We start from the raw sequence: 10,593 nt of genomic DNA on the forward strand, positions 1-10,593 counted from the left end.
CATCTGACTATCCCCCTTCCTAGAGCACACGCGCAACCCTGGGGTAACACTGCAACCACCCAGGCGCTGGTCTTTGACTCTGTGCAGTCCAGAGTACACAGACCCTGACAGCCTTGGGGATGCTTAGCTCACAGTGGTATTTTGGGGTGCTTATTTCAACCTGAAGCATCCAAAGGTAGCCTCTTGTACTGAAGGAAAGTAAATAGCCATGCATATCTTAGTCTGTATGTAGCCACAGAGCCAAGGAGCAGGCCTAGAAGAGACAACCCGCAGGGCTAGATGCCTGTGCTGCATAGCAGTGGGTGCTATAGCTAGGAAATGCATTCTAGGCTGCAGGGATGGGATGGCCATGCCCAGGGTGTGGGTCACTAGGAATCAGGTGGAATTATAGCTACTCAGTGATCTGAGCATGGGGCTGCAAGAGTCCTACATCAAAGAATGCAGCACTGGGGAGCCTGGGGCGTTGAAAAATGCCTTAGCCAAAGAACCATGAGAATAAGTGTTACTCCATAGCTAGGAAACAAGGGGGTCGGACTCGACGATCTGTTGAGGTCTCTTTCCAACCCTAGCATCTATTAATCTAAGGTGACAGGTATACAATTAATGCATGGGCCAGAAGGGGTCAGACCCAGGGGCCCCTGCCAATCAGGGCCCCCCAGGTGCCTGAGATTTTGCAGGAAATGGTGGGTTTCCCCTTGCAGGTGGAAGCATTGAAACCTGGAAGGGGCTGCTGGGAGTGAGATGCAGGTGGCACTGCATGCCTGTGTGCGGCCCTACATGGCCCAGAACACACCTGGGATGTGTGCGGAGCACCTCCCTGAAGGTACATGTATGGTGGAAGAGGTGGGAGGGGGTGCAGATCGTGATCCCTACAGGGAGGGAGGGAGTGGGGCAGAGGCTGGGGGCACTGCCCTGCTGAAGCAGTGCATGGGACCCGGGACCGGGGTGGGGAGTGGGACAGAGCTGTGGGTGGCTCATCCAGAGGACACAGTGAAGGATGGCTCCCCACCCCTGCACACACCCCAAAGGGGACGTATGAGGAGGCATGTGCCCCCCTGGATTCGTGCCAGGGCAGAGGTGGGCTGCTTGCTGCAGGCTCGGGGCTGTTTGCCCTGCTGCCTTTGCCCTGGGAGCTGTGCAGTTGTGCCTCCCACTGCTGGGTGGGAAGGAAACGCAGGGCCCACGGAGCAAAGGCAGCAGGGCTAAGAGACCTGAGCCCACAGTGGGCAGCCCACATCTGCCCTCTCCCTGCTTGGCTCCACTCCGGCCATGGTGGGGGGAGAGCGGGGAGCAGGGAGGAGAGGTGGGGCATGTACCCCCTCAGCCCCAGCCCGGCTGGGTCTACCCTATCTCCCTCATGGGCAGGGGTAGCTCCAGCCTCTTCCTGGCGTGGGGGGCTGGACCACGGCTAGGCTCAGCCAGGTTGGGGGCTTGGGAGGCTATAGCCAGGCCAAAATTTGCCTTAGCACCCACCCACTGTAGCTACCCCTCCCAGCACCACTGCCACTGCCTGCCCCACTCACATCCTCTCTGAGCCCAGTCCCACACCCCTACCACCAGGAAGAGGCTGGTGGCATCCCTGCCAGGAGAACCACATCTTTGTGGGCTCAGCTGCATGGGGCCAGTGGGCAGTGGTGCTGGGAGGGGTGGCTATAGTGGGGGCTAAGGTGACTTTTTGGGTGACTATAGCACCCCCAAAACCTATCCAGCACCACCCCTGCCCACAGAGCACAGGGGTCTGCCCCACCCTCAGTAGTGGCAACAACAGGAAAGGAAACTGTCTTCTTCCCTGCTGGAGCCCAGGGCCCCAATAAATCTTAATCTACCTCTGGTGACAGGCAGACATCAATCAACGTGCCAATTCAGAATTACAAACCAGGGACTTGACGGGCCCCTGAGGCAGCAGGAGACACAATGATCTCTCCCAGGTACCTATGTATCCAGGGGATAGCATTCGCCTTGTGCCCATGAGCACAGTGCTCCTGAGGGCCTTTATTTAGAAGTTATCCTAAGTAACGGCGCATGCCAACCTTATCAACGTGCTTCAAGATCTGGGGGTGCATGACACTCTATGTGCACTAAGTATGTTATAACATCCTCCCCTTCCCGCTGCTTGCCTCTCTCTGTACTTAATGTTGCATCAGAAGTTACTGAGCATCCCCCAAGGTGTCTGGAGCTTACAGGATTAGCATTTGAAGTGTCTACAGCACTGGGATGGGACGCGATGAGTCATTTGGATCTTCACCAGACACCCTGCAGGATTTAGTGCATTAATACACTTGTGAGAACCCCTGGAGAGGGGGGAAGTCGTTTGCAGCCTTGTGCCTTGCATAAGAATCTCATCCTCTCTGCTAGAGCAGATGCATTCAGTTTTACAATACCCTTTATATCCTTGTTCAGTTGCCAAACCTGGGATTCTGCATTCAGACTTAGTCTCCCCAGTGATATCCTGGGCGGGGCAGTGCTGACTGAAAATCCCCATAAAGACCGAGCACAGAAGCACCAGCCACCTTCCTCTCTCCCCTGCCCACGTAAGGAAAGAGGCCCATTGAGAAGAGGGGAGGTGGACATGCCCCCTAGGAGATTCACCATTTCATTGGCCCCTCTATAAAATACCTGAAATACACCTTATAAACCCCCTGCCAATGTCTATGTTGCAGTCAGGAGATATACCCAAAATAATACATCACTGAAAGAAGTTCCAGATGATCCTGATGGCTACAGCAGCATTTTATGTACATCTATTTTTTGCCGCAAAAGGAGATGTCAGGGAACAGACAACTGCCAGAATATTGAATCCAGAAATGTACCTCTGGTGACTCTGGTAACCTCCAGTTACAAGGACCAGCAAGATATTTAATAATCCACCCAGGTTCCTTTCACAATGCAATCAACTGAAGGGCAGGATTAGCAAGTGCTCTGTGTCCCACATATGAGATAGTATAGTGCACGTGAAGGAAAAACCTCTTTGCATAAACTGCACAATTAGACCGTGGAACTGCTTGACACGTCAATTCATTGAGACCCACACTTTGTAAGAGACTAAGAGAGTATGTACGTGTACATCACTATCAAAACTACGAGGGACCATAGTTTATGTGGAAGCTCTCCTTGGGCTTGTTCACCAGGGGTGACCTGACCGGCAACATCTCTCTGAGGATCATGGGGATGCACCAACTTTTCTATCACTGCAAGGTCTCAGTCCATGGAGAGACACGTTCTGCTTGCTAAGTGACAAGCACAAAGGGAGGCTTAACTAGTGCTCCCGAACATTATAGGATCATTAGAAAGTAGGGCTGGATGGGACCTCACAAGCTTGTCCAGCTGAGCCCCCTGCTCAAAGCAGGATTATCCCCAACTAAATCATGCCTTAAAAACATCTGCCTAACCATCAACAATCCCATTTTGTTCCATCTTCTCTACGAATTTAGGAAAGAGTTAAGAAGTACTCTTGCAAAGAGGGCACTGATATTTCACGTGTTACTATGGGCTCAATGGCATCATGTCCATCGCATGCCTGTAGGAAGGGCACTCCCAAAGTGCACACGTGGGTCACAACTGCACGGCCTCAGCGCCGTCCCACAGAACAAGCTTTCTCCATGCAGGCAGCCTCCGGGGACCAAGGTAATGCAGCTGCCTCTGCCCAAGTGTGGCCTGGGACTGGTAAGCTGTCCTGAGCTGCTAGAGAAGCCTTTATGGCCATGCACAACAGAAAGCTTATTTAAATGTGTGAATAAAAACCATATCCCCTTTTCAAGGCATAATATAGTCACCTGCCAGTTTAGGTACTTGCAGAAGGACCCTTTTTTCTAGATTTAACACCTATGCAAGGCCTATAAGCAATAACATCTTGTGGCAAAAGTGCTTAATCTTTAAAGAGTCATGTCCTATGGACTGGCTTTTATCTCTCAAGCAATTGCCACTGTCTGCAAGGGATAGTTAAAATGCACGATTTATTAGCAGCTCTCTATTTTGTTCATACTTGGTCTGTAAATAACTCCATGCTATATTCCCAGGTCAATAATTCTGTTCCTGTTTTCTTGATTCCTTTGCTGAATGCAGGGATCTACATTATCCATGTTTCAAAGCTTTCGTATTTCCAGAAAATTCAGTAACTCTTTAATCAAACATTTTGAATAGTGTCTTATTGTAAAGAGAAGTGCATGTAGAATTACCTATTACATCTACACTTGTATTAGAAGAGACCAGCATAATTGCCTAACACTATTACAAGGAGTGTGTATTAAAGGAAATCGCAATGGTTTTATTTCTTTTATAACCTGTTGCTTAGAAACCATTGTTGATGAGTGGGTTTAAAAAAAAAAAAGACAAAATTCTCTCTCCACACCACTATTGGCAATGGAAAAAATATCATTCATATGGCTTTAGGGATCTAACCCCAATGTCACCCAAGACCAGGGGAAGTCTCCCTTTGACTTTAGTGCACTTTGGGGCAGACATGATGCCACATGAACTTTTTCCCCTAGTTTCTTTACTTTTTGCACCAGTAGAAAACAAAGTGTTTTTCATTTTCTTCCCTCCTTCTGCCTGTCTCCGGAGTGCTCTATACATTTTAATTTCCTCAGGAACAGAGAAGCAAAAATAAATTGTACTCTCAGCAATCCCCAAACCATTTGTTTTTAACTTACAAGTTTAGTGGTGCTGTCAAGCTTGTTTTCTAGTTAGTTGATCTCTGTTTAATATGTAAAAAAAAAAATGCTATTGCTTATTATATGCATTGGACAATTTTTTTTGTTTGTTTTGTCTAACCTAATCACATTTTAAGGCTGCTAATTTGTGTTTGGAAGCCTTGACCATCACAGGACTAATGGAAGCTGAGTTCTCTGCTTGTAAAAAGCTAACAAAGATGTGCTTGTACTTACATTTCATCTGTATTATCTGAAACTATTCAGACATAGGACAGGGATTAGATCTGTCGTGTATGCAGCATTACTTACCGGTGATCATGGTCTCAAATCTACCTTACTGGTAAAAGTGACCAAAAAATGGGGAAACAAAATGTTTTGCAATTAAATGTTTGTATTTGAAGGAGTGTCTCACTTTTAAGGCTTTCAGACCATTTCATACGAACTAAACCTCCATGCCATGGTGAGATCACTGAGTATTATACCCATTTCACACCTAGGTAAATAAGGGCAGAAAGTTTAAAGTAAGCATTTTTTCCAGGGTCATAAAAAAAAAACCCTAAGAAACCAACATGATAGTTTAACAACAGATTATCTTTATGTATTGGTTTAAAAGGAATGAGTTGCAATACAATACAAATATACACAAGAAGAGAAAGGAATTGAACCAAGAACCAGTGTAGCAGTGTCTTCTGCAGAAAACAAATGCACCCAGCAAAAATAAAGTCAAGAAGTGGCTATTGTAACAGCCAGTTCCTGCAAGGGTCAGAGGATCTTTCCTGGTAGACGACTGACCATCACCACCTCTGTCACTGGCAAGTTCAAGCTAATGATAATCATTGATTTCGATCATACACAATCTGTATTGCAGCCAACAAGGCCCACAGACCTGCCAGGAACTACATGCAACCACTAAGCCCTGGGAGTAGAAGCTCACACACACACTACAATAAATTTGGCCTGATGTCAGAGACCATCTCTAGAGTCCAAGTGCAATTCCAGTCATTTCCAGGAAGCCTCAGATTTGTGCAGACGATTTCCTTTCCTAAAAACAGGTGCAGTTTGCAACTGCCCTACCTCGTGGCCAGCTATGTGCGAGGGCAGCGTGCCATTGTTATCTGCCACGTACGTTCAGTTTGCCTGGTCTGAAGTGATTCTCTGAGTTGCAAGGCAATGAAAAGGTTGGTATCCCAAGAGGAGCTGAGACATTAGAGGGTATTTTCATAGGAGTCACTGGGGTAGTTCAATGAATCATGAACCAGGGGAAGGCAGAGCCTCCAGGAAGCATTTGTTAGTGCTAGTCTGTCGTTCCAAATTAAAAGACTATTCCTCAGGTGCCGGCATGGTCCCTGGCACCATCTTGTACATGACTTCTAAATTGTGGTAGCTAGAGACCAAATCAAGGAGATGGGGCATAAATGAACTCTTGTCTTCCAACCTTATTTGCAAAGTCCCATTGGGTAACATAGAAATGCATGCAATACAAAACAATAGAGAGCATGTGAACTAGCGTTAGTTTTATGAGCATCTCCAACCAGAATGAGATCTCACAAAATACTTATTCTCAGACTGCAAGCCCTTCAGCAAAAGGAAAATTATCTCTATCACACTGGCTCCTGGGTTTTAAGATGGGAAACACATCTCTGGACTGTAACCAGAGATTTGAGCAAAAACTTGAACCGAGAGTAGATTAATATTTCCCTTTTCTACAAACTGCAGAAATGGACACTCAGCTTTAATCAGCCTGCATTGATAGCTGCTGGATGAACACTCAATGATGTTTAGTAAAAATACTGTGCGCAAATTGTCCACTCAGAGAAACAACACCGACTGCTGTGCGTTGGTCTCTGGGTTACTGCTCACTCTACGGGTTAACGCATTTGCCTAATATTCTTCAGTTTGCACCAAATTCTGATCAGCTGCTTGGGAGAATGGCTGTGGGAGTTTACTACTCTTTTATCATCCAAGGATGATCAGATATTTGCACAGTGTAGCATTATTTGGACAGCACTAGATCTCAGAGGAAGATGAAGGACCACCACCTGCTCCCCTGAGATGAAAGACAGAGCCTCCGACACTTCAACGGGAACAAAGCACGATGGACCTCTGGGTCTGACGCCGCGCCGTGCCCTGGCGTGGTCTCAGCTGCGATGCTACATTCTCTTAAAGATGATTATTTCCTTACGATGAATCACAACATGCTGATTTCTGTAAGTCTCTTTTCCTGGGAGGGGATGCACTGTACACTCTTGTAAGAGGATTTTAGTAACCATGGCTGCAGATAATTTGCTTATGCAGCAGCAGGAGCTGATTGAGTGGCTAAGGTTAAGTCTAATTTCTTGTTTACTTCTCTTTAAGGAAAAAAAAAATTCCTCTGGGGAAGAGGTTTGGGAAGAACCAGAAACCTTATTCCAAAGTTACTTATTGCTGCTGTCCTCACTTGCCTCGGCTCATCAGGGAGCATGGGAGAAGATGCAGTGGACAAGAAGGGCGGGTGAGGGGTGGGAGAAGGATCAGCAGGCTGCAAGGGAGTAGGACGCACCGATTCTTCAGTCAAGTGAGAGGAGACCACTGCAGTCATCTGAAAGAGCTCCTGCATAGCCCAGGAGGACTTCCCCAAACCAATTCCTGTTTGATCAAAAACATCTCCTTTAGAAACGATGTCAAGGTCTCCACTGACAGAGAAGCTGCTGCAGCATTTAGTAAATTGTACCAATAGTTACTTACCCTCACCATCAGAAAATGGTAAGTTTTGCCTTGGCCAGGCATGGCATCCGTTTGCAGCAAGTGGATCTTTTTGTACCTGTGTTTGCTAAATCTAAGAGCCATCATATCACATATCTGTTCTTCCTGGATCCCAGGTGCCTGTAAGTTTGCAGAGTCTGAGCAGCATCCTGACACTGGCTGTCCACTGAAAACACCCTGTGGCTCAGGCTCCGATGCTGGTACTCTTTCCTGGGGAATGGAGGTTGCACAGCTCAGCCGTCTCACACCAACTTCAACACCAACATTGCTCCTCAGCGTCTCACAAGCAACCTTCAACAAGGAGTTTCACTCAGGGGTTCTCTGCATTTTTGTTTCAGCCCTGGGGACTTCATGGCCAGAGCTGGTCAGCAATTTTCCAAGAAAATGTCTCTCTGAATTGCCAGTTTCTTGGAATCTGGTGTTTGCAAAATTGGACGGGATGGTTTTAACAAGACTGAAGCTTGAGCCTGGGTCTTTCAGGCACAAGCCGGGAAGACAGTGCCCAGACCAGCTCTGCCATGGGGAAGGAGTCTCTGTCTCGTTACAGCTGTGACATTGCCCTGGTAAATCAACTCAGTGTCCTCCCCACAAAGGTGCAGACCCTCAGGGGCCAGGCTGTCTACCCTAAATGCAAGACAAGATAAATGCTTTGGTGAAAGATGCCCAAGGAGCATGGACAGCCAGCCCGTTCATAAAATCAACCTGAATTCATAGGGGTGAAATAGATGGATGCCCAAAGTGTCACACTTCCAGACTTTACAGGTCATCCTTTCTCCTTTCCCTTGATACACTAAGTAGCTTGATCCATGAGAGAGTCTCACAGTAATGAATTATTAATTCCTTTAACCATTCCTGCAGGTCTTCTTTGTACCCTCTCTAGTTCATCCCTAAGCTTGGTATCAACACCAGTTTTGTCTAGTGCCAAATACAGAGGTCATTCAACCATCCCGCTTCTGCTGGTTGCAGATCCAAGATGTAGGCATGGCATGGACAGAGCCCATGGCCTGCTGCTGAGAAGTTAGCCTCACCCTTGCATGCCTGCTCTGTGCACCACAGAGCCCGCAAGTCAAGCGGTGTCACCAGTTTAGAGCAAGCATCATGCACAAGAGAGACATGAGACCAGTCCTCTCTAGACACTTGTAAGCTGGCTACACTGCCTCATGTCTGGGATAAGGCAAAGCAGAAGCAGGTGGGTGCAGCAAGCAAGGCTGCCTTAGAGAGCAGGCTGGGGAAAACCTGCAAAGGCCGTCAGTCATCCCAGCAAAATGTTTACTACGTGGAAGTCTCCCAGCAATAAGCACTTCTGATAGGGATAAAAAGCTCCCGTGGCCCTCTGCTCCACCTCCCACCCAACCACCATCCACACCAGACATGCCACACGGGCTAAGCTAACACTGTGAAGAAGGAGCCCTGCTAGGGGGAAACTTTAAGGCCTGCTGGAGTGGAGCTCAGTTTTTGCAGGCTTTATACACCCGTAGGACTTCAAACTCTGCCCAGACATTACAAGGAAGATCAGGAAATATGCAAAGCAAAATATAAATACAATGTTTAACTACATAGAAGGTTAAAGGTCAGATTTGGGAGAGCTGCACTTCATTGAAACACTCTCAAACTTTGCTTCCTGCATTGTAGGAATAATGAATTAAAGTCTTAGCAGCATTAAGCTGCCATTTACATTCAGTTTCAGCAAACAATTCCATATATAAACGTAAGTGAAACCAATCACTTAACAAAATGGGATTCTTCCATGGGTCAATAGTCTCTAAACTAATTAAAATTATATATGATGTTCATTCTAAAACAAACCATGTCTTTGCCTGTCATGGTTCAAAGTGATGTTTTGAGCCAGCATCATCAGCAATTTCTCTCCTTCTCCAACTTTTCCTTTCCTGTACACCCAGGGAGCTCTGATGCCTTAGAATAAATGTCATTATAGCAATCAGCTTTACAACAGAATAGCACGAACCATAAATTTTTAATATGCTGCTGTCTGGGACTCAGAGGAAGGATGTTTTCAGGGAATCCTGGGGGTGGGGAAGAAAAGCTCAGAAATTTCATATTATGGGTAAAGCAGAGTAAAGGTGGTGTTTACCGCTTTCAAGACTGTAATCTAAACGAGAAAGAGCTGGCCGCTGCCTGGACGCGAAATTCAAAACGGGCTCTTGCTAAACAAAATGAAATGAGCCTGCTCAAGCACTAAGTCTGTCAAGCAAGGTTTTATTTTGCTTCCTTTCATTTCTGGAAGACGCCAGAGTACTTCATTTCCCTGAAAGCTTTATCAGCTTTAGAGAACAACAACATCAACAATGCAGCCCGATTGGTCAGAACAACTTAAAGAGCCAGATAAGGCAAAGGACACCATAAAAAAAAGGTAACAAAAAGCAAATGAAAAATTGATATCTACTCCATTGATGTTTTCAGAAAGCTACAATAAAAAGCCCCTTTGGCTATTACCGATGGCCATAATAGCTTATAGAAATGGTTTTATTTTGAGACATTGCCTACCTAAATCAGCCAGCTTTGATCAGGCAGATGAAAACTATTGATCCAGACCATGTCGGGGCCATGTTACCTGTATTTAAAGGGTTTTTTTTTTTTTATTTCTCAGTGCAGGACTTTGCAACACAGCACATTGATTGAGGAGCCAACAGATGCAGCATCAACCCCAAAGCCCAAGATTTCGTTTTCAGCAAGAGGCAGGTTATCAGAGGTATTTGTCCCTGCACTCCAACCAGCTAGTACCAGGCGTGCCAGACGTCCTTCAAAGGGCTGAGCTGGGGAGCATCTCAGCAAAGCGTGGCACCGCTGCTCCCCAGACGATGGACACCGATATGGGTATGACGGAGTCATCGTGGTGCAGCGCTGGGCACAGGCACTCCCTGCACACATGCTCAGCTGGTGATATTACAGCTATTTGGGGGTGTAACAGGCACAGTGAATTTTGCTGCGCTGCTCTTTAGCATGGCCCTTGCACGGGGCAGGTTAAGTGTCGTTGGCTGTCATCTTTGTTACTGTCACCTCGATCCTCCAAGAGCTCGATCCAAAGTGAGCTGGAAAGGGGCACACAGAGGATATAGTTAAAACCTGGGGGAGAGGCATAGTCCTAAATATAACCTGAAATTTGAGCCTAGGATTCCTGCTCTCAATCCATCTCTCATGTCTCCTTTCCCATCTTTTCTCCCTTCTTTTTTACTTAAAAAAG

Source organism: Gavialis gangeticus, unplaced genomic scaffold (assembly GCF_001723915.1).
Source record: "Gavialis gangeticus isolate Ggan-Ray unplaced genomic scaffold, GavGan_comp1, whole genome shotgun sequence".
In the NCBI taxonomy this organism is placed as follows: Eukaryota; Metazoa; Chordata; order Crocodylia; family Gavialidae; genus Gavialis; species Gavialis gangeticus.